Genomic DNA, 23733 nt, shown 5'->3' with positions numbered 1-23733 from the left:
AGGGTTAGGGATTAGTGATTAGGGTTTTTGGTTAGTGTCAGGGTTAGCGGTTAGGAGTTAGTGTTTTAAGAAGGGGTATGGTTAGAATTAGGATTGGGGTTAGAGTTAGGGTGAGGTATAGGGGTTAGGTTTAGGGGTTAGTTTTAGGGTAAAAGGATAGGATTAGGGTTACGGGTTGGGCTTAGGTTTAGGGTTAAAGTTTACTGCTAGGGTTAGGGATAGGGTTCAGGGTTAGCTTTAGGGGTTCTGGTTAGGGTTAGGTTTAGGTTAGTGTCAGGGTTAGGTCTAGTCATGAGGGTAAGGTTTAGGGTTAGCTTTAAGAGCTAGGGTTAGGTTTAATGGTTAGGATTAGGATTAGGGTTAAGGGTTAGGGTAAGGCTTAGGGGTTAGGGTGAAGGATTAGGGTCAAGGGTTAGGGTTTTTGTTAGGCATAGCGTTGGGGTTAGAAGTAAGGGTTACTGTCAGTGTTAGGGTTGTAGGTAGGGTTACGGTTAGGGTTAGCGGTTTAGAATTAGGGTTAGGGATTACGTGTCACAGTGATGACTAGGACATAGGGTTAGAATTATGGGATAGGGGTTGTTCTCAGGAAATGGGTTATGCATTAACGTTAGGATAAGAGGTCAAAGTTAGGCGCACGGTGAGGTTTACGTGTTAAGGGGAGAAATAGGAACAGGGTTGGGTGTTATGTTCAGGGTTAGGGTTATCTGTTAAAGGTATTGTTTATGCTTAGCGCACGGGCCCTGTCTGCATTAGGCGGGCGGGGGGAGTTTAGGGGGCTGGGATTGTACCCGGGAACCCACTCTATCATACTCTGGGTATGGGCCCGTGGGTTTCATGCAGGACACAGTGGTAGAGCCTCCTTTCACGCATGGCATGGGAGGATTGCAGGCTTTCTAAACTCTAAGAAAGCAAGAAGTCTGAGAATTAGATTTAGGGTTAGGATTATGGTTAGGGTTAAGGATGAAGTTTAGTGTTAGGGTGAGGGCTTAGGGTTAGGGATTAGGGTTAGGGTTAAAGGTTACTCTTAGGTTTAACGGTTACACTTTGGTTTAGGGTTGAGGTTTACGGTTAGGGTTAAGATGAGGGGTTAGGGTTTGGTACAGGGTTAGGGTTAAGTGTTAGGTTTAGGGATGAAGATTAGGATTAGGGTTAGGATTAAAGGTTAGCGTGAGAGTTAACGCTTAGGGTTAAGGTTAAGGGTTAGGGTTTAGGGTTAGGGTTAGGGTTAGTTTTAGGGTTAGAGTTATGTGCTATGGTTTGTGTTAGAGGTTACGGTTAGGTTTACTGGTCATGGTTAGTGTTATTTTAGGGGTTAGCATTAGGGTTAGGGTTAGGGTTAGGGTTGATGTATAGGATTAGGGTTAAGTGTTGGGCTTAGGGTTAGGGTTTAGTGTTAAGGTTAGCATTAAGGATTAGGGTTAGGGTCAGGGTTAAATGCTTGGGTGCGGGTAAAGTTTAGGGTCAGGGTTTAGGTTCACGGATAGGGTTAGTGTTAAGGGTTACGGGTAGGATTAGGGTTCATGGTTAGTGTTAGCATTAGTGCTTAAGGTTAGGATTAGGCGGTAGGTTAGATTTAGGCTTAGATCTAGGCGTTAGTGTAAGGGCTAGCATTAGGGTTAAGAGATAGGTTTAGGTTTAATGCTTAGGATTAGGGTTAGGGTTTGGCGTTAAAGTAAGTGTTAGGGTTTAGGTTTAAGGATCCAAGGATAGGGTTATTTTTAGCTGTAGTGTTAGGGTTAGGGATAAGGGAACCCATTAGCTTTAAGGGTCTTCCTTACAGTAGGGACTAAGGGTTAGGCTTAGAGTTAAAGGTTAAGGTTAGGGTCAGTGTTAAGATTTAGGGTGAGGGTTAACGGTTAGGGTAAAGGTTAAGCGTTAGGGTTAGGGATTAGTGATTAGGGTTTTTGGTTAGTGGTAGGGTTAGCGGGTAGGAGTTAGTGTTTTATGAAGGGGTATGGTTAGAATTAGGATTGGGGTTAGAGTTAGGGTGAGGTATAGGGGTTAGGTTTAGGGGTTAGTTTCAGGGTAAAAGGATAGGATTAGGGTTACGGGTTGGGCTTAGGTTTAGGGTTAAAGTTTACTGCTAGGGTTAGGGATAGGGTTCAGGGTTAGCTTTAGGGGTTCTGGTTAGGGTTAGGTGTTAGGTTAGTGTCAGGGTTAGGTCTAGTCGTGAGGGTAAGGTTTAGGGTTAGCTTTAAGAGCTAGGGTTAGGTTTAATGGTTAGGATTAGGATTAGGGTTAAGGGTTAGGGTAAGGCTTAGGGGTTAGGGTGAAGGGTTAGGGTCAAGGGTTAGGGTTTTTGTTAGGCTTGGCGTTGGGGTTAGAAGTAAGGGTTACTGTCAGTGTTAGGGTTGTAGGTAGGGTTACGGTTAGGGTTAGCGTTTTAGAATTAGGGTTAGGGATTAGGTGTCACAGTGATGACTAGGAGATAGGGTTAGAATTATGGGATAGGGGTTGTTCTCAGGAAATGGGTTATGCATTAACGTTAGGATAAGAGGTTAAAGTTAGGCGCACGGTGAGGTTTACGTGTTAAGGGGAGAAATAGGAACAGGGTTGGGTGTTATGTTCAGGGTTAGGGTTATCTGTTAAAGGTATTGTTTATGCTTAGCGCACGGGCCCTGTCTGCATTAGGCGGGCGGGGGGAGTTTAGGGGGCTGGGATGGTACCCGAGAACCCACTCTATCATACTCTGGGTATGGGCCCGTGGGTTTCATGCAGGACACAGTGGTAGAGCCTCCTTTCACGCATGGCATGGGAGGATTGCAGGCTTTCTAAACTCTAAGAAAGCAAGAAGTCTGAGAATTAGATTTAGGGTTAGGATTCTGGTTAGGGTTAAGGATGAAGTTTAGTGTTAGGGTGAGGGCTTAGGGTTAGGGATTAGGGTTAGGGTTAAAGGTTACTCTTAGGTTTAACGGTTACACTTTGGTTTAGTGTTCAGGTTTACGGTTAGGGTTAAGATGAGGGGTTAGGGTTTGGTACAGGGTTAGGGTTAAGTGTTAGCTTTAGGGTTGAAGATTAGGATTAGGTTTAGGATTAAAGGTTAGGGTGAGAGTTAACGCTTAGGGTTAAGGTTAAGAGTTAGGGTTTAGGGTTAGGGTTAGGGTTAGGGTTAGTTTTAGGGTTAGAGTTATGTGCTATGGTTTGTGTTAGAGGTTAGGGTTAGGTTCACTGGTCACGGTTAGAGTAACGTTTAGGGGGTAGCATTAGGATTAGGGTTAGGGTTAAGGGATACGATTAGGGTTAAGTGTTGGGCTTAGGGTTAGGGTTTAGTGTTAGGGTTAACATTAAAGATTAGGGTTAGAATCAGGGTTAAATGCTTGGGTGCGGGTAATGGTTAGGGTCAGGGTTAAGGTTCACGGATAGGGTTAGTGTTAAGGGTTACGGGTAGGTTTAGGGTTCAGGGTTAGTGTTAGCATTAGGGCTTAAGGTTAGGATTAGGCTGTAGGTTAGATTTAGGGTTAGATCTAGGCTTTAGCGTAAGGGCTAGCGTTAGGGTTAAGAGATAGGGGTAGGTTGAATGCTTAGGTTTAGGGTTAGGATTTGGGGTTAAAGTAAGTGTTAGGGGTTAGGTTTAAGGATCCAAGGTTAGGGTTATTTTTAGCTGTAGTGTTAGGGTTAGGGATAAGGGATCCCATTAGCATTAAGGGTCTTCCTTACTGTAGGGTTAAGGGATAGGCTTAGAGTTAAAGGTTAAGGTTAGGGTCAGTGTTAAGATTTAGGGTGAGGGTTAACGGTTAGGGTAAAGGTTAAGCGTTAGGGTTAGGGATTAGTGATTAGGGTTTTTGTTTAGTGTTAGGGTTAGCGGTTAGGAGTTACTGTTTTATGAAGGGGTATGGTTAGAATTAGGATTGGGGTTACATTTACGGTGACGTATAGGGGTTAGGTTTAGGGGTTAGTTTTAGGGTAAAAGGATAGGATTAGGGTTACGGGTTGGGCTTAGGTTTAGGGTTAAAGTTTACTGCTAGGGTTAGGGATAGGGTTCAGGGTTAGCTTTAGGGGTTCTGGTTAGGGTTAGGTGTTAGGTTAGTGTCAGGGTTAGGTCTAGTCGTGAGGGTAAGGTTTAGGGTTAGCTTTAAGAGCTAGGGTTAGGTTAAATGGTTAGGATTAGGGTTAAGGGTTAGGGTAAGGCTTAGGGGTTAGGGTGAAGGGTTAGGGTCAAGGGTTAGGGTTTTTGTTAGGCATAGCGTTGGGGTTAGAAGTAAGGGTTACTGTCAGTGTTAGGGTTGTAGGTAGGGTTACGGTTAGGGTTAGCGGTTTAGAATTAGGGTTAGGGATTAGGTGTCACAGTGATGACTAGAAGATAGGGTTAGAATTATGGGATAGGGGTTGTTCTCAGGAAATGGGTTATGCATTAACGTTAGGATAAGAGGTTAAAGTTAGGCGCACGGTGAGGTTTACGTGTTAAGGGGAGAAATAGGAACAGGGTTGGGTGTTATGTTCAGGGTTAGGGTTATCTGTTAAAGGTATTGTTTATGCTTAGCACATGGGCCCTGTCTGCATTAGGCGGGCCGGGTGAGTTTAGGGGGCTGGGATTGTACCCGGGAATCCACTCTATCATACTCTGGGTATGGGCCCGTGGGTTTCTTGCAGGACACAGTGGTAGACCCTCCTTTCACGCATGGCATTGGAGGATTGCAGGCTTTCTAAACTCTAAGAAAGCAAGAAGTCTGAGAATTAGATTTAGGGTTAGGATTCTGGTTAGGGTTAAGGATGAAGTTTAGTGTTAGGGTGAGGGCTTAGGGTTAGGGATTAGCGTTAGGGTTAAAGGTTACTCTTAGTTTTAACGGTTAAACTTTGGCTTAGGGTTGAGGTTTAGGGTTAGGGTTAAGGTGAGGGGTTAGGGTTTGGTACAGGTTTAGGGTTAAGTGTTAGGTTTAGGGTTGAAGATTAGGATTAGGGTTAGGATTAAAGGTTAGCGTGAGAGTTAACACTTAGGGTTAAGGTTAAGAGTTAGGGTTTAGGGTTACGGTTAGGGTTAGTTTTAGGGTTAGAGTTATGTGCTATGGTTTGTGTTAGAGGTTAGGATTAGGTTTACTGGTCACGGTTAGGGTTACGTTTAGGCGTTAGCATTAGGGTTAGGGTTAGGGTTAGGGTTAAGGGATAGGATTAGGGTTAAGTGTTGGGCTTAGGGTTAGGGTTTAGTGTTAGGGTTAGCATTAAGGATTAGGGTTAGGGTCAGGGTTAAATGCTTGGGTGCGGGTAATGGTTAGGGTCATGGTGAAGGTTCACGGATAGGGTTAGTGTTAAGGGTTACGGGTAGGTTTAGGGTTCAGGGTTAGTGTTAGCGTTAGGGCTTAAGGTTAGGATTAGGCGGTAGGTTAGATTTAGGGTTAGATCTAGGCGTTAGGGTAAGGGCTAGCGTTAGGGTTAAGAGATAGGGTTAGGTTTAATGCTTAGGATTAGGGTTAGGGTTTGGGGTTAAAGTAAGTGTTAGGGGTTAGGTTTAAGGATCCAAGGTTAGGGTTATTTTTAGCTGTAGTGTTAGGGTTAGGGATAAGGGATCCCATTAGCATTAAGGGTCTTCCTTACTGTAGGGTTAAGGGTTAGGCTTAGAGTTAAAGGTTAAGGTTAGGGTCAGTGTTAAGATTTAGGGTGAGGGTTAACGTTCAGGGTAAAGGTTAAGCGTTAGGGTTAGGGATTAGTGATTAGGGTTTTTGGTTAGTGTTAGGGTTAGCGGTTAGGAGTTAGTGTTTTTTGAAGGGGTATGGTTAGAATTAGGATTGGGTTTAGAGTTAGGGTGAGGTATAGGGGTTAGGTTTAGGGGTTAGTTTTAGGGTAAAAGGATAGGATTAGGGTTACGGGTTGGTCTTAGGTTTAGGGTTAAAGTTTACTGCTGGGGTTAGGGATAGGGTTCAGGGTTAGCTTTAGGGGTTCTGGTTAGTGTTAGGTGTTAGGTTAGTGTCAGGGTTAGGTCTAGTCGTGAGGGTAAGGTTTAGGGTTAGCTTTAAGAGCTAGGGTTAGGTTTAATGGTTAGGATTAGGATTAGGGTTAAGGGTTAGGGTAAGGCTTAGGGGTTAGGGTGAAGGGTTAAGGTGAAGGGTTAGGGTTTTTGTTAGGCATAGCGTTGGGGTTAGAAGTAAGGGTTACTGTCAGTGTTAGGGTTGTAGGTAGGGTTACGGTTAGGGTTAGCGGTTTAGAATTAGGGTTAGGGATTAGGTGTCACAGTGATGACTAGGAGATAGGGTTAGAATTATGGGATTGGGTTGTTCTCAGGAAATGGGTTATGCATTAACGTTAGGATAAGAGGTTAAAGTTAGGCGCACGGTGAGGTTTACGTGTTAAGGGGAGAAATAGGAACAGGGTTGGGTGTTATGTTCAGGGTTAGGGTTATCGGTTTTTTTTTTTTTTTTTTTTTTTTTTCTTGACATAATCTTTATTTTGTTACCATTTCCAGACTAACGTTGATTCTTTTTCACAATTACACTTGTTTGATGTCCTTTATTTATTTTTTTTTTATTATTTTTTATTTTATTTTATTTTTTTTTTATTTTTTTTATTATTTTTATTTTTATTTTTTTATTATATATATATTTTTTTTCAATTTAGTTTTACAGAATCAAAGAGTCTAACAGTATATCTTGTTAGATACAGTATGTCCTCATAATGTATACATTATTTCTTGTACAATGATATGAAATAATATGGGAAATATTCATGATAAATTATTAAGTGAACAGTGCAAGTTAAAAACAATAGTTTCATATTTTTTTCCCCACCCCCCCTTTCCCGAGTCAGCACCTTCAAGTGTCACCACTCCCCAAACGGTGTGCAATGCACTCGTTGTGCAGGCATACCCCCATCCCCTCCCCCACCCCCCACCCCAGTCTGATGTCCAATTGGTGTCATTCCCAGATTTGTATTTAGGTGATGATCAGGGAAACCAATTTTCTGGTGAGTACATGTGATGCTTGTTTTTCCATTCTTGGGATACTTCACTTAATATAATGGGTTCCAACTCTCTCCAGGAGAACCATAGAGATGTCGTATCTTCATCATTCCTTATAGCTGAGTAATATTCCATGGTATACATATACCACAGCTTACTAATCCAATCATGTATTGATGGGCATTTGGGTTGTTTCTACATCTTTGCTATTGTGAATTGTGCTGCTATAAACATTTGGGTACACGTGCCTTTGTTATAGAATGACCTTTTTTCCTTTGGGTATATGCCCAGTAATGGGATTGCTGGGTCAAATGGCAGGTCTACTTGAATCTGTTTAAGATACCTCCATAATGCTTTCCACAGGGGTTGCACTAGTTTGCAGTCCCACCAGCAGTGTATTAGTGTTCCTGTCTCTCCACACCCACGCCAACATGTGTTGTTTTGGGTTTTTTTGATAAAGGCCATTCTCACTGGGGTTAAGTGATATCTCATTGTGGTTTTGATTTGCATTTCCCTGATGATTAGAGATGTTGAACACTTTTTCATATGTTTGTTAGCCATTTTTATATCTTCTTTTGAAAAATTTCTATTCATGTCCTTTGCCCACTTTTTGATAGGGTTGCTTGATTTTTTCTTGCTGATTTTCCTGAGTTCTAAATAGATTCTTGTTATCAGTCCTTTATCTGATGTGTAGTATGCAAAAATTTTTTCCCATTCTGTAGGTGATCTGTTTATTCTCTGGACTGTTTCTTTGGCTGTGCAGAAGCTTTTTAGTTTAATCATGTCCCATTCATTTATTTTTGTTGCTGCTGTGATTGCCTTGGGGGTCTTCTTCATAAATTCTCTGCCTAGGCCAATGTCTGTAAGAGTCTTTCCTACATTTTCTTCTAGAATTCTGATTGTATCACGCCTAAGGTTTAAGTCTGTTATCCACCGTGATTTGATTTTTGTGAGAGGTGAAAGCTGTGGGTCCTGTTTCAGTCTTCTACAGGTGGCTAACCAATTCTCCCAGCACCATTTGTTGAATAGGGATTCTTGTCCCCAGAGTATATTCTTTCCCGCTTTGTCAAAAATTAGGTGACTATATGAGGATGGTTCTATATTTGGATTTTCTGTTGTGTTCCACTGGTCTGTGTCCCTGCACTTGTGCCAATACCAGGCTGTTTTAAGAACCACGGCCTTGTAGTATAGTTTGAGGTCTGGCAAATTAATACCTCCCATTTTGTTTTTATTGTTTAAAATTGCTTTTGCTATACGGGGTCTTCTTTGATTCCATACAAATTGTATAATTATTTTCTCTATGTCTGTAAAGAATGATGTTGGTAATTTAATAGGGATTGCATTGAATTTGTAGATCACTTTGGGTAGTATAGACATTTTAACAATGTTGATTCTTCCGATCCACGAGCATGGTATATTTTTCCATCTATTTGCAAGTTCTGCTATTTCTTTTCTCAGTGTTTCATAGTTTTCCTTATAGAGGTCCTTTACCTCTTTAGTTAGATATATACCTAGATATTTTATTTTCTTTGTTGCTATTTTGAAGGGTATTGAGTCTTTAATTTGGTTTTCCGATTGACTGTTATTGGCATATATAAATGCCTCTGATTTGTGTATATTAATTTTGTAGCCTGAGACTTTGCTGTATTCGTTAATCAATTCCAGGAGTCTCTTGGTTGAATCCTGGGGGTTTTCCAGATATAACATCATATCATCAGCAAAAAGTGAGAGTTTGATCTCTTCCTTCCCTATTTGGACTCCCTTGATTTTGCTCTCTTGCCTGATAGCTCTCGCAAGGACTTCCAATACTATGTTGAAAAGTAACGGAGACAATGGGCAGCCCTGTCTGGTTCCAGTTCTAAGTGGGAGTGCTTTCAGTTTTTCCCCATTCAGTATGATGTTGGCTGTGGGTTTGTCATATATGGCTTGTATCATTTTTAGGTAGGTTCCATCAATGCCTATTTTGTTAAGCGTTTTTATCATAAAAGGGTGTTGAATTTTGTCAAATGCTTTTTCTGCATCTAATGAGAGTATCATATGATTTTTGTTTTTGCTTCTATTTATGTGGTGAATTACATTGATAGATTTACGTATGTTGAACCACCCCTGCATCTCGGGGATGAAGCCCACTTGGTCGTGGTGGATTACTTTTTTGATAAGTACTTGGATTCGATTTGCTAGTATTTTATTGAAAATTTTTGCATCTATATTCATGAGGGAAATTGGTCTGTAGTTCTCTATTTTTGTTGAGTCCTTTCCAGGCTTTGGTATTAATGTTATATTGGCTTGGTAGAACGTGTTGGGGAGAACTCCATCCTTCTCAATATTGGAGAATAGTTTATGTAGGATGGGCACCAGTTCTTCTTTGTATGTATGGTAAAATTCAGGTGTGAACCCATCTGGACCAGGGCTTTTCTTTTTGGGAAGGTTTTTTATTGCTGTTTCGATTTCGGTTCTTGATATTGGTCTGTTCAGGTACTCTATTTCTTCCTGGTTGAGCCTGGGAAGACTATGTGTCTCTAAAAATTTGTCCATTTCCTCCACGTTCTCCAGTTTGTGTGCATAAAGATTTTTGTAGAATTCATAGATGATATCTTGTATCTCTGTAGCATCGCTTGTGATTTCTCCTTTCATGTTCCTAATGGAGGTTATTAGAGATTTTACTTTTGTGCTCTTGGTTAGTCTAGCCAGAGGTGTGTCTATTTTGTTTATCTTTTCAAAGAATCAACTTTTTGTTTTATTAATTTCCCTTATAGTTTCTTTGTTGTCCTTTTCATTTAGTTCTGATTTGATCTTAGTAATTTCTCGCCTTCTGCTGGGTTTGGGATCGTTCTGTTCTTCTTTCTCCAGCTCTTTGAGTCTATTCGTTAGGTTGTCTATTTGCATGTTTTCTGTCTTTTTGATATAGGCATTTATGGATATGAATTTTCCTCTCAGGACTGCTTTAGCTGCATCCCATAGATTTTGATAAGTTGTATCTCCATTGTCATTTAATTCAAAGAAATTTTTGATTTCCATCTTGATTTCTTCTTTTATAGAATAATTATTCAGGAGAAGGTTATTTAGCTTCCATGACTTTGAGTAAGAGTGAGGGTTTCTGTTTGTGATCATTGTTACTTTTATTCCGCTGTGATCTGAGAAGATGCATGGTATAATTTCTATTTTTTTGAATTTTTGAAGACATGATTTATGTCCTAGGACATGGTCAATCTTAGAGAATGTCCCGTGAGCTGATGAGAAGAATGTATATTCTGTGGACTTTGGGTAGAATGTCCTATAGATGTCAGCCATGCCCATTTGTTCTAGCATTCTATTTAGGTCCATTATGTCTTTGTTTATTTTCTGTTTAGAGGATCTGTCCTGTACTGTCAGTGGGGTGTTAAAGTCTCCAGCTATTACAGTATTATTATCTATCATCTGGTTCAGATCTAGTAGGGTTTGCTTTATGAATCTAGGTGCACCTAGGTTGGGTGCATATATATTGAGTATAGTCATGGCTTCTTGTTGAATTGTGCCCTTGACCAGTATGTAGTAGCCATTTTTGTCTTTTATTATTTTTGTTGGTTTGAAAGCTAAGTTATTGGAAATTAAGATTGCCACACCAGCTTTCTTTTCGTTACCGTTTGCTTGAAATACCGATTTCCATCCTTTTACTTTCAGTCTAAATGCATCTTTGCTCGTTAGGTGGGTTTCTTGGAGACAGCAGATACTTGGCTTGTGCTTTTTTATCCATTGGGCCAGTCTATGTCTCTTGAGCGGGGAATTCAAGCCATTCACATTTATTGAGAAAACTGATAAGTGAGACGGTTTTTTGTTCAGCTTGTTGGGTAGAACTTCATTGCAATGTTTTCTAATCATCAGGGAAATGCAAATCAAAACCACAATGAGATATCACTTAACCCCAGTGAGAATGGCCTTTATCAAAAAAACCCAAAACAACACATGTTGGCGTGGGTGTGGAGAGACAGGAACACTAATACACTGCTGGTGGGACTGCAAACTAGTGCAACCCCTGTGGAAAGCATTATGGAGGTATCTTAAACAGATTCAAGTAGACCTGCCATTTGACCCAGCAATCCCATTACTGGGCATATACCCAAAGGAAAAAAGGTCATTCTGTTACAAAGGCACGTGTACCCAAATGTTTATAGCAGCACAATTCACAATAGCAAAGATGTGGAAACAACCCAAATGCCCATCAATACATGATTGGATTAGTAAACTGTGGTATATGTATACCATGGAATATTACTCAGCTATAAGGAATGATGAAGATACGACATCTCTATGGTTCTCCGGGAGAGAGTTGGAACCCATTATATTAAGTGAAGTATCCCACGAATGGAAAAACAAGCATCACATGTACTCACCAGAAAATTGGTTTCCCTGATCATCACCTAAATACAAATCTGGGAATGACACCAATTGGACATCAGACTGAGGTGGGGGTGGGGGAGGGGATGGGGGTATGCCTACACAATGAGTGCATTGCACACCTTTTGGGGAGTGGTAACACTTGAAGGTGCTGACTCGGGAAAGGGGGGGTGGGGAAAAAAATATGAAACTATTGTTTTTAACTTGCACTGTTCACTTAATAATTTATCATGAATATTTCCCATATTATTTCGAAAAAAAAAAAAGAATTAGGATTGGGGTTAGAGTTAGGGTGAGGTATAGGGGTTAGGTTTAGGGGTTAGTTTTAGGGTAAAAGGATAGGATTAGGGTTACGGGTTGGGCTTAGGTTTAGGGTTAAAGTTTACTGCTAGGGTTAGGGATAGGGTTCAGGGTTAGCTTTAGGGGTTCTGGTTAGGGTTAGGTGTTAGGTTAGTGTCAGGGTTAGGTCTAGTCGTGAGGGTAAGGTTTAGGGTTAGCTTTAAGAGCTAGGGTTAGGTTTAATGGTTAGGATTAGGATTAGGGTTAAGGGTTAGGGTAAGGCTTAGGGGTTAGGGTGAAGGGTTAGGGTCAAGGGTTAGGGTTCTTGTTAGGCATAGCGTTGGGGTTAGAAGTAAGGGTTACTGTCAGTGTTAGGGTTGTAGGTAGGGTTACGGTTAGGGTTAGCGGTTTAGAATTAGGGTTAGGGATTAGGTGTCACAGTGATGACTAGGAGATAGGGTTAGAATTATGGGATAGGGGTTGTTCTCAGGAAATGGATTATGCATTAACGTTAGGATAAGAGGTTAAAGTTAGGCGCACGGTGAGGTTTACGTGTTAAGGGGAGAAATAGGAACAGGGTTGGGTGTTATGTTCAGGGTTAGGGTTATCTGTTAAAGGTATTGTTTATGCTTAGCGCACGGGCCCTGTCTGCATTAGGCGGGCGGGGGGACTTTAGGGGGCTGGGATTGTACCCGGGAACCCACTCTATCATACTCTGGGTATGAGCCCGTGGGTTTCATGCAGGACACAGTGGTAGAGCCTCCTTTCACACATGGCAAGGGAGGATTGCAGGCTTTCTAAACTCTAAGAAAGCAAGAAGTCTGAGAATTAGATTTAGGGTTAGGATTCTGGTTAGGGTTAAGGATGAAGTTTAGTGTTAGGGTGAGGGCTTAGGGTTAGGGATTAGGGTTAGGGTTAAAGGTTACTCTTAGGTTTAACGGTTACACTTTGGTTTAGGGTTGAGGTTTACGGTTAGGGTTAAGATGAGGGGTTAGGGTTTGGTACAGGGTTAGGGTTAAGTGTTAGGTTTAGGGTTGAAGATTAGGATTAGGGTTAGGATTAAAGGTTAGCGTGAGAGTTAACGCTTAGGGTTAAGGTTAAGAGTAGGGTTTAGGTTTAGGGTTAGGGTTAGTTTTAGGGTTAGAGTTATGTGCTATGGTTTGTGTTAGAGGTTAGGGTTAGGTTTACTGGTCATGGTTAGGGTTAGGTTTAGGGGTTATCATTAGGGTTAGGGTAGGGTTAGGGTTAAGGGATAGGATTACGGTTAAGTGTTGGGCTTAGGGTTAGGGTTTAGTGTTAAGGTTAGCATTAAGGATTAGGGTTAGTGTCACGGTTATATGCTTGGGTGCGGGTAATGGTTAGGGTCAGGGTTAAGGTTCACAGATAGGGTTCCTGTTAAGGGTTAAGGGTAGATTTAGGGTTCAGGGTTAGTGTTAGCATTAGGGCTTAAGGTTAGGATTAGGCGGTAGGTTAGATTTAGGGTTACATCTAGGCGTTAGGGTAAGGGCTAGCGTTAGGGTTAAGAGATAGGGTTACGTTTAATGCTTAGGATTAGGGTTAGGGTTTGGGATTAAAGTAAGTGTTAGGGGTTAGGTTTAAGGATCCAAGGATAGGGTTATTTTTAGCTGTAGTGTTAGGGTTAGGGATAAGGGATCCCATTAGCATTAAGGGTCTTCCTTACTGTAGGGTTAAGGGTTAGGCTTAGAGTTAAAGGTTAAGGTTAGGGTCAGTGTTAAGATTTAGGGTGAGGGTTAACGGTTAGGGTAAAGGTTAAGCGTTAGGGTTAGGGATTAGTGATTAGGGTTTTTGGTTAGTGTTAGGGTTAGCGGTTAGCAGTTAGTGTATTATGAAGGGGTATGGTTAGAATTAGGATTGGGGTTAGAGTTAGGGTGATGTAGAGGGGTTAGGTTTAGGGGTTACTTTAAGGGTAAAAGGATAGGATTAGGGTTACGGGTTGGGCTTAGGTTTAGGGTTAAAGTTTACTGCTGGGGTTAAGGATAGGGTTCAGGGTTAGCTTTAGGGGTTCTGGTTAGGGTTAGGTGTTAGGTTAGTGTAAGGGTTAGGTCTAGTCGTGAGGGTAAGGTTTAGGGTTAGCTTGAAGAGCTAGGGTTAGGTTTAATGTTTAGGATTAGGATTAGGGTTAAGGGTTAGGGTAAGCCTTAGGGGTTAGGATGAAGGGTTAGGGTCAAGGGTTAGGGTTTTTGTTAGGCATAGCGTTGGGGTTAGAAGTAAGGGTTACTGTCAGTTTTAGGGTTGCAGGTAGGGTTACGGTTAGGGTTAGCGGTTTAGAATTAGGGTTAGGGATTAGGTGTCACAGTGATGACTAGGAGATAGGGTTAGAATTATGGGATAGGGGTTGTTCTCAGGAAATGGGTTATGCATTAACGTTAGGATAAGAGGTTAAAGTTAGTCGCACGGTGAGGTTTACTTGTTAAGGGGAGAAATAGGAACAGGGTTGGGTGTTATGTTCAGGGTTAGGGTTATCTGTTAAAGGTATTGTTTATGCTTAGCGCACGGGCCCTGTCTGCATTAGGCCGGCGGGGGGAGTTTAGGGGGCTGGGATTGTACCCGGGAACACACTCTATCATACTCTGGGTATGGGCCCGTGGGTTTCATGCAGGACACAGTGGTAGAGCCTCCTTTCACGCATGGCATGGGAGGATTGCAGGCTTTCTAAACTCTAAGAAAGCAAGAAGGCTGAGAATTAGATTTAGGGTTAGGATTCTGGTTAGGGTTAAGGATGAAGTTTAGTGTTAGGGTGAGGGCTTAGGGTTAGGGATTAGCGTTAGGGTTAAAGGTTACTCTTAGGTTTAACGGTTACACTTTGGTTTAGGGTTGAGGTTTACGGTTAGGGTTAAGATGAGGGGTTAGGGTTTGGTACAGGGTTAGGGTTAACTGTTAGGTTAAGGGTTGAAGATTAGGATTAGGGTTAGGATTAAAGGTTAGCGTGAGATTTAACGCTTAGTGTTAAGGCTAAGAGTTAGGGTTTAGGGTTACGGTTAGGGTTAGCGTTAGTTTTAGGGTTAGAGTTATGTGCTATGGTTTGTGATAGAGGTTAGGGTTAGGTTTACTGGTCACGGTTAGGGTTACGTTTAGGGGGTAGCATTAGGGTTAGGGTAGGGTTAGGGTTAAGGGATAGGATTACGGTTAAGTGTTGTGGTTAGGGTTAGGGTTTAGTGTTAGGGTTAGCATTAAGGATTAGGGTTAGGGTCAGGGTTAAATGCTTGGGTGTGGGTAATGGTTAGGGTCAGGGTTAAGGTTCACGGATAGGGTTAGTGTTAAGGGTTACGGGTAGGTTTAGGGTTCAGGGTTAGTGTTAGCATTAGGGCTTAAGGTTAGGATTAGGCGGTACGTTAGATTTAGGGTTAGATCTAGGCGTTAGGGTAAGGGCTAGCGTTAGGGTTAAGAGATAGGGTTAGGTTTAATGCTTAGGATTAGGGTTAGGGTTTGGGGTTAAAGTAAGTGTTAGGGGTTAGGTTTAAGGATCAAAGGTTAGGGTTATTTTTAGCTGTAGTGTTAGGGCTAGGGATAAGTATCCCATTAGCATTAAGGGTCTTCCTTACTGTAGGGTTAAGGGTTAGGCTTAGAGTTAAAGGTTAAGGTTAGGGTCAGTGTTAAGATTTAGGGTGAGGGTTAACGGTCAGGGTAAAGGTTAAGCGTTAGGGTTAGGGATTAGTGATTAGGGTTTTTGGTTAGTGTTAGGGTTAGCGGTTAGGAGTTAGTGTTTTATGAAGGGGTATGGTTAGAATTAGGATTGGGGTTAGAGTTAGGGTGAGGTATAGGGGTTAGGTTTAGGGGTTAGTTTTAGGGTAAAAGGATAGGATTAGGGTTACGGGTTGGGCTTAGGTTTAGGGTTAAAGTTTACTGCTGGGGTTAGGTATAGGGTTCAGGGTTAGCTTTAGGGGTTCTGGTTAGGGTTAGGTGTTAGGTTAGTGTCAGGGTTAGGTCTAGTCGTGAGGGTAAGGTTTAGGGTTAGCTTTAAGAGCTAGGGTTAGGTTTAATGGTTAGGATTAGGATTAGGGTTAATTGTTAGGGTAAGGCTTAGGGGTTACGGTGAAGGGTTAGGGTGAAGGGTTAGGGTTTTTGTTAGGCATAGCGTTGGGGTTAGAAGTAAGGGTTACTGTCAGTGTTAGGGTTGTAGGTAGGGTTACGGTTAGGGTTAGCGGTTTAGAATTAGGGTTAGGGATTAGGTGTCACAGTGATGACTAGGAGATAGGGTTAGAATTATGGGATGGGGTTGTTCTCAGGAAATGGGTTATGCATTAACGTTAGGATAAGAGGTTAAAGTTAGGCGCACGGTGAGGTTTACGTGTTAAGGGGAGAAATAGGAACAGGGTTGGGTGTTATGTTCAGGGTTAGGGTTATCTGTTAAAGGTATTGTTTATGCTTAGCGCACGGGCCCTGTCTGCATTAGGCTGGCTGGGGGAGTTTAGGGGGCTGGGATTGTACCCGGGAACCCACTCTATCATACTCTGGGTATGGGCCCGTGGGTTTCATGCAGGACACAGTGGTAGAGCCTCCTTTCACGCATGGCATGGGAGGATTGCAGGCTTTCTAAACTCTAAGAAAGCAAGAAGTCTGAGAATTAGATTTAGGGTTAGGATTCTGGTTAGGGTTAAGGATGAAGTTTAGTGTTAGGGTGAGGGCTTAGGGTTAGGGATTAGCGTTAGGGTTAAAGGTTACTCTTAGGTTTAACGGTTACACTTTGGTTTAGGGTTGAGGTTTACGGTTAGGGTTAAGATGAGGGGTTAGGATTTGGTACAGGGTTAGGGTTAAGTGTTAGGTTTAGGGTTGAAGATTAGGATTAGGGTTAGGATTAAAGGTTAGCGTGAGAGTTAACGCTTAGAGTTAATGTTAAGAGTTAAGGTTTAGGGTTAGGGTTAGTTTTAGGGTTAGAGTTATGTGCTATGGTTTGTGTTAGAGGTTAGGGTTAGGTTTACTGGTCACGGTTAGGGTTACGTTTAGGGGTTAGCATTAGTTTTAGGGTTAGGGTTAAAGGATAGGATTAGGGTTAAGTGTTGGGCTTAGTGTTAGGGCTTAGTGTTAGTGTTATCATTAAGGATTAGGTTAAGGTTAGGGTCAGTGTTATGATTTAGGGTGAGCGTTAACGGTTAGGGTAAAGGTTAAACGTTAGGGTTAGGGATAAGTGATTAGGGTTTTTGGTTAGTGTTAGGATTAGCGGTTAGGAGTTAGTGTTTTATGAAGGGGTATGGTTAGAATTAGGATTGGGGTTAGAGTTAGGGTGAGGTATAGGGGTTAGGATTAGGGGTTAGTTTTAGGTTAAAGTATAGGATTAGGGTTACGGGTTGGGCTTAGGTTTAGGGTTAAAGTTTACTGCTAGGGTTAGGGATAGGGTTCAGGGTTAGCTTTAGGGGTTCTGGTTAGTGTTAGGTGTCAGGTTAGTGTCAGGGTTAAGTCTAATCGTGAGGGTAAGGTTTAGGGTTAGCATTAAGAGCTAGGGTTAGGTTTAATGGTTAGGATTAGGATTAGGGTTAAGGGTCAGGGTAAGGCTTAGGGGTTAGGGTGAAGGGTTAGGGTCAAGTGTTAGGGTTTTTGTTAGGCATAGCGTTGGGGTGAGAAGTAAGGGTTACTGTCAGTTTTAGGGTTGTAGGTAGGGTTACGGTTAGGGTTAGCGGTTTAGAATTAGGGTTAGGGATTAGGTGTCACAGTGATGACTAGGAGATAGGGTTAGAATTATGGGATGGGGTTGTTCTCAGGAAATGGGTTATGCATTAACGTTAGGATAAGAGGTTAAAGTTAGGCGCACGGTGAGGTTTACGTGTTAAGGGGAGAAATAGGAACAGGGTTGGGTGTTATATTCAGGGTTAGGGTTATCTGTTAAAGGTATTGTTTATGCTTAGCGCACGGGCCCTGTCTGCATTAGGCTGGCTGGGGGAGTTTAGGGGGCTGGGATTGTACCCGGGAACCCACTCTATCATACTCTGGGTATGGGCCCGTGGGTTTCATGCAGGACACAGTGGTAGAGCCTCCTTTCACGCATGGCATGGGAGGATTGCAGGCTTTCTAAACTCTAAGAAAGCAAGAAGTCTGAGAATTAGATTTAGGGTTAGGATTCTGGTTAGGGTTAAGGATGAAGTTTAGTGTTAGGGTGAGGGCTTAGGGTTAGGGATTAGCGTTAGGGTTAAAGGTTACTCTTAGGTTTAACGGTTACACTTTGGTTTAGGGTTGAGGTTTACGGTTAGGGTTAAGATGAGGGGTTAGGATTTGGTACAGGGTTAGGGTTAAGTGTTAGGTTTAGGGTTGAGGATTAGGATTAGGGTTAGGATTAAAGGTTAGCGTGAGAGTTAACGCTTAGAGTTAATGTTAAGAGTTAAGGTTTAGGGTTAGGGTTAGGGTTAGTTTTAGGGTTAGAGTTATGTGCTATGGTTTGTCTTAGAGGTTAGTGTTAGGTTTACTGGTCACGGTTAGGGTTACGTTTAGGGGTTAGCATTAGTTTTAGGGTTAGGGTTAAGGGATAGGATTAGGGTTAAGTGTTGGGCTTAGTGTTAGGGCTTAGTGTTAGGGTTATCATTAAGGATTAGGTTAAGGTTAGGGTCAGTGTTATGATTTAGGGTGAGCGTTAACGGTTAGGGTAAAGGTTAAACGTTAGGGTTAGGGATTAGTGATTAGGGTTTTTGGTTAGTGTTAGGATTAGCGGTTAGGAGTTAGTGTTTTATGAAGGGGTATGGTTAGAATTAGGATTGGGGTTAGAGTTAGGGTGAGGTATAGGGGTTAGGATTAGGGGTTAGTTTTAGGTTAAAGGATAGGATTAGGGTTACGGGTTGGGCTTAGGTTTAGGGTTAAAGTTTACTGCTAGGGTTAGGGATAGGGTTCAGGGTTAGCTTTAGGGGTTCTGGTTAGGGTTAGGTGTCAGGTTAGTGTCAGGGTTAAGTCTAGTCGTGAGGGTAAGGTTTAGGGTTAGCATTAAGAGCTAGGGTTAAGTTTAATGGTTAGGATTAGGATTAGGGTTAAGGGTCAGGGTAAGGCTTAGGGGTTAGGGTGAAGGGTTAGGGTCAAGTGTTAGGGTTTTTGTTAGGCATAGCGTTGGGGTGAGAAGTAAGGGTTACTGTCACTGTTAGGGTTGTAGGTAGGGTTACGGTTAGGGTTAGCAGTTTAGAATTAGGGTTAGGGTTTAGGTGTCACAGTGATGACTAGGAGATAGGGTTAGAATTATGGGATAGGGGTTGTTCTCAGGAAATGGGTTATGCATTAACGTTAGGATAAGAGGTTAAAGTTAGGCGCACGGAGAGGTTTATGTGTTAAGGGGAGAAATAGGAACAGGGTTGGGTGTTAAGTTCAGGGTTAGGGTTATCTGTTAAAGGTATTGTTTATGCTTAGCGCATGGGCCCTGTCGGCATTAGGCGGGCGGGGGGAGTTTAGTGGGCTGGGATTGTACCTGGGAACCCACTCTATCATACTCTGGGTATGGGCCCGTGGGTTTCATGCAGGACACAGTGGTAGAGCCTCCTTTCACGCATGGCATGGGAGGATTGCAGGCTTTCTAAATTCTAAGAAAGCAAGAAGTCTGAGAATTAGATTTAGGGTTAGGATTATGGTTAGGGTTAAGGATGAAGTTTAGTGTTAGGGTGAGGGCTTACGGATAGGGATTAGGGTTAGGGTTAAAGGTTACTCTTAGGTTTAACGGTTACACTTTGTTTTAGGGTTTAGGTTTACGGTTAGGATTCAGATGAGGGGTTAGAGTTTGGTACAGGGTTAGGGTTAAGTGTTAGGTTTAGGGTTGAAGATTAGGATTAGGGTTAGGATTAAAGGTTAGCGTGAGAGTTAACGCTTAGTGTTAAGGTTAAGAGTTAGGGTTTAGGGTTAGGGTTAGGGTTAGTTTTAGGGTTAGAGTTATGTGCTATGGTTTGTGTTAGAGGTTAGGGTTAGGTTTACTGGTCATGGTTAGGGTTACGTTTAGGGGTTAGCATTAGGGTTTGGGTTAGGTTTAGGGTTAAGGGATAGGATTAGGGTTAAGTGTTGTGGTTAGGGTTAGGGTTTAGTGTTAGGGTTAGCATTAAGGATTAGGGTTAGGGTCAGGGTTAAATGCTTGGGTGCGGGTAATGGTTAGGGTCAGTGTTTAGGTTCACGGATAGGGTTAGTGTTAAGGGTTACGGGTAGGTTTAGGGTTCAGGGTTAGTGTTAGCATTAGGGCTTAAAGTTAGGATTAGGCGGTACGTTAGATTTAGGGTTAGATCTAGGCGTTAGGGTAAGGGCTAGCGTTAGGGTTAAGAGATAGGTTTAGGTTTAATGCTTAGGATTAGGGTTAGGGTTTGGGGTTAAAGTAAGTGTTAGGGGTTAGGTTTAAGGATCAAAGGTTAGGGTTATTTTTAGCTGTAGTGTTAGGGCTAGGGATAAGTATCCCATTAGCATTAAGGGTCTTCCTTACTGTAGGGTTAAGGGTTAGGCTTAGAGTTAAAGGTTAAGGTTAGGGTCAGTGTTAAGATTTAGGGTGAGGGTTAACGGTCAGGGTAAAGGTTAAGCGTTAGGGTTAGGGATTAGTGATTAGGGATTTTGGTTAGTGTTAGGGTTAGGGGTTAGGAGTTAGTGTTTTATGAAGGGGTATGGTTAGAATTAGGATTGGGGTTAGAGTTAGGGTGAGGTATAGGGGTTAGGTTTAGGGGTTAGTTTTAGGGTAAAAGGATAGGATTAGGGTTACGGGTTGGGCTTAGGTTTAGGGTTAAAGTTTACTGCTAGGGTTAGGGATAGGGTTCAGGGTTAGCTTTAGGGGTTCTGGTTAGGGTTAGGTGTTAGGTTAGTGTCAGGGTTAGGTCTAGTCGTGAGGGTAAGGTTTAGGGTTAGCTTTAAGAGCTAGGGTTAGGTTTAATGGTTAGGATTAGGATTAGGGTTAAGGGTTAGGGTAAGGCTTAGGGGTTAGGGTGAAGGGTTAGGGTCAAGGGTTAGGGTTTTTGTTAGGCATAGCGTTGGGGTTAGAAGTAAGGGTTACTGTCAGTGTTAGGGTTGTAGGTAGGGTTACGGTTAGGGTTAGCGGTTTAGAATTAGGATTAGGGATTAGGTGTCACAGTGATGACTAGGAGATAGAGTTAGAAATATGGGATAGGGGTTGTTCGCAGGAAATGGGTTATGCATTAACGTTAGGATAAGAGGTTAAAGTTAGGCGCACGGTGAGGTTTACGTGTTAAGGGGAGAAATAGGAACAGGGTTGGGTGTTATGTTCAGGGTTAGGGTTATCTGTTAAAGGTATTGTTTATGCTTAGCGCACGGGCCCTGTCTGCATTAGGCGGCTGGGGGGAGTTTAGGGGGCTGGGATTGTACCCGGGAACCCACTCTATCATACTCTGGGTATGGGCCCGTGGGTTTCATGCAGGACACAGTGGTAGAGCCTCCTTTCACGCATGGCATGGGAGGATTGCAGGCTTTCTAAACTCTAAGAAAGCAAGAAGTCTGAGAATTCGATTTAGGGTTAGATTATGGTTAGGGTTAAGGATGAAGTTTAGTGTTAGGGTGAGGGCTTAGGGTTAGGGATCAGGGTTAGGGTTAAAGGTTACTCTTAGGTATAACGGTTACACTTTGGGTTAAGGTTGAGGTTTACTGTTAGGGTTAAGATGAGGGGTTAGGGTTTGGTACAGGGTTAGGGTTAAGTGTTAGGTTTAGGGTTGAAGATTAGGATTAGGGTTAGGATTAAAGGTTAGCGTGAGATTTAACGCTTAGTGTTAAGGCTAAGAGTTAGGGTTTAGGGTTAGGGTTAGGGTTAGCGTTAGTTTTAGGGTTAGAGTTATGTGCTATGGTTTGTGATAGAGGTTAGGGTTAGGTTTACTGGTCACGGTTAGGGTTACGTTTAGGGGGTAGCATTAGGGTTAGGGTAGGGTTAGGGTTAAGGGATAGGATTACGGTTAAGTGTTGGGCTTAGGGTTAGGGTTTAGTGTTAGGGTTAGCATTAAGGATTAGGGTTAGGGTCAGGGTTAAATGCTTGGGTGTGGGTAATGGTTAGGGTCAGGGTTAAGGTTCACGGATAGGGTTAGTGTTAAGGGTTACGGGTAGGTTTAGGGTTCAGGGTTAGTGTTAGCATTAGGGCTTAAGGTTAGGATTAGGCGGTACGTTAGATTTAGGGTTAGATCTAGGCGTTAGGGTAAGGGCTAGCGTTAGGGTTAAGAGATAGGGTTAGATTTAATGCTTAGAATTAGGGTTAGGGTTTGGGGTTAAAGTAAGTGTTAGGGGTTAGGTTTAAGGATCCAAGGTTAGGGTTATTTTTAGCTGTAGTGTTAGGGTTAGGGATAAGGGATCCCATTAGCATTAAGGGTCTTCCTTACTGTAGGGTTAAGTGTTAGGCTTAGAGTTAACGGTTAAGGTTGGGGTCAGTGTGAAGATTTAGGGTCAGGGTTAACGGTTAGGGTAAAGGTTAAGCGTTAGGGTTAGGGATTAGTGATTAGGGTTTTTGGTTAGTGTTAGGGTTAGCGGTTAGGAGTTAGTGTTTTATGAAGGGGTATGGTTAGAATTAGGATTGGGGTTAGAGTTAGGGTGAGGTATAGGGGTTAGGTTTAGGGGTTAGTTTTAGGGTAAAAGGATAGGATTAGGGTTACGGGTTGGGCTTAGGTTTAGGGTTAAAGTTTACTGCTGGGGTTAGGTATAGGGTTCAGGCTTAGCTTTAGGGGTTCTGGTTAGGGTTAGGTGTTAAGATAGTGTCAGGGTTAGGTCCAGTCGTGAGGGTAAGGTTTAGGGTTAGCTTTAAGAGCTAGGGTTAGGTTTAATGGTTAGGATTAGGATTAGGGTTAATTGTTAGGGTAAGGCTTAGGGGTTACGGTGAAGGGTTAGGGTGAAGGGTTCGGGTTTTTGTTAGGCATAGCGTTGGGGTTAGAAGTAAGGGTTACTGTCAGTGTTAGGGTTGTAGGTAGGGTTACGGTTAGGGTTAGCGGTTTAGAATTAGGGTTAGGGATTAGGTGTCACAGTGATGACTAGGAGATAGGGTTAGAATTAATGGATGGGGTTGTTCTCAGGAAATGGGTTATGCATTAACGTTAGGATAAGACGTTAAAGTTAGGCGCACGGTGAGGTTTACGTGTTAAGGGGAGAAATAGGAACAGGGTTGGGTGTTATGTTCAGGGTTAGGGTTATCTGTTAAAGGTATTGTTTATGCTTAGCGCACGGGCCCTGTCTGCATTAGGCGGGCGGGGGGAGTTTAGGGGGCTGGGATTGTACCCGGGAACCCACTCTATCATTCTCTTGGTATGGGCCCGTGGGTTTCATGCAGGACACAGTGGTAGAGCCTCCTTTCACGCATGGCATGGGAGGATTGCAGGCTTTCTAAACTCTAAGAAAGCAAGAAGTCTGAGAATTAGATTTAGGGTTAGGATTCTGGTTAGGGTTAAGGATGAAGTTTAGTGTTAGGGTGAGTGCTTAGGGTTAGGGATTAGCGTTAGGGTTAAAGGTTACTCTTAGGTTTAACGGTTACACTTTGATTTAGGGTTGAGGTTTACGGTTAGGGTTAAGATGAGGGGTTAGGATTTGGTACAGGGTTAGGGTTAAGTGTTAGGTATAGGGTTGAAGATTAGGATTAGGGTTAGGATTAAAGGTTAGCGTGAGAGTTAACGCTTAGAGTTAATGTTAAGAGTTAGGGTTTAGGTTTAGGGTTAGGGTTAGTTTTAGGGTTAGAGTTATGTGCTATGGTTTGTGTTAGAGGTTAGGGTTAGGTTTTCTGGTCACGGTTAGGGTTACGTTTAGGGGTTAGCATTAGTTTTAGGGTTAGGGTTAAGGGATAGGATTAGGGTTAAGTGTTGGGCTTAGTGTTAGGGCTTAGTGTTAGGGTTATCATTAAGGATTAGGTTAAGGTTAGGGTCAGTGTTAAGATTTAGGGTGAGCGTTAACGGTTAGGGTAAAGGTTAAGCGTTAGGGTTAGGGATTAGTGATTAGGGTTTTTGGTTACTGTTAGAGTTAGCAGTTAGGAGTTAGTGTTTTATGAAGGGGTATGGTTAGAATTAGGATTGGGGTTAGAGTTAGGGTGAGGTATAGGGGTTAGGATTAGGGGTTAGTTTTAGGTTAAAGGATAGGATTAGGGTTACGGGTTGGGCTTAGGTTTAGGGTTAAAGTTTACTGCTAGGGTTAGGGATAGGGTTCAGGGTTAGCTTTAGGGGTTCTGGTTAGTGTTAGGTGTCAGGTTAGTGTCAGGGTTAGGTCTAGTCGTGAGGGTAAGGTTTAGGGTTAGCTTTAAGAGCTAGGGTTAGGTTTAATGGTTAGGATTA

Source organism: Eulemur rufifrons, chromosome 2, assembly GCF_041146395.1.
Source record: "Eulemur rufifrons isolate Redbay chromosome 2, OSU_ERuf_1, whole genome shotgun sequence".
Lineage (NCBI taxonomy): Eukaryota > Metazoa > Chordata > Mammalia > Primates > Lemuridae > Eulemur > Eulemur rufifrons.
This window is presented reverse-complemented; position numbering follows the sequence as displayed.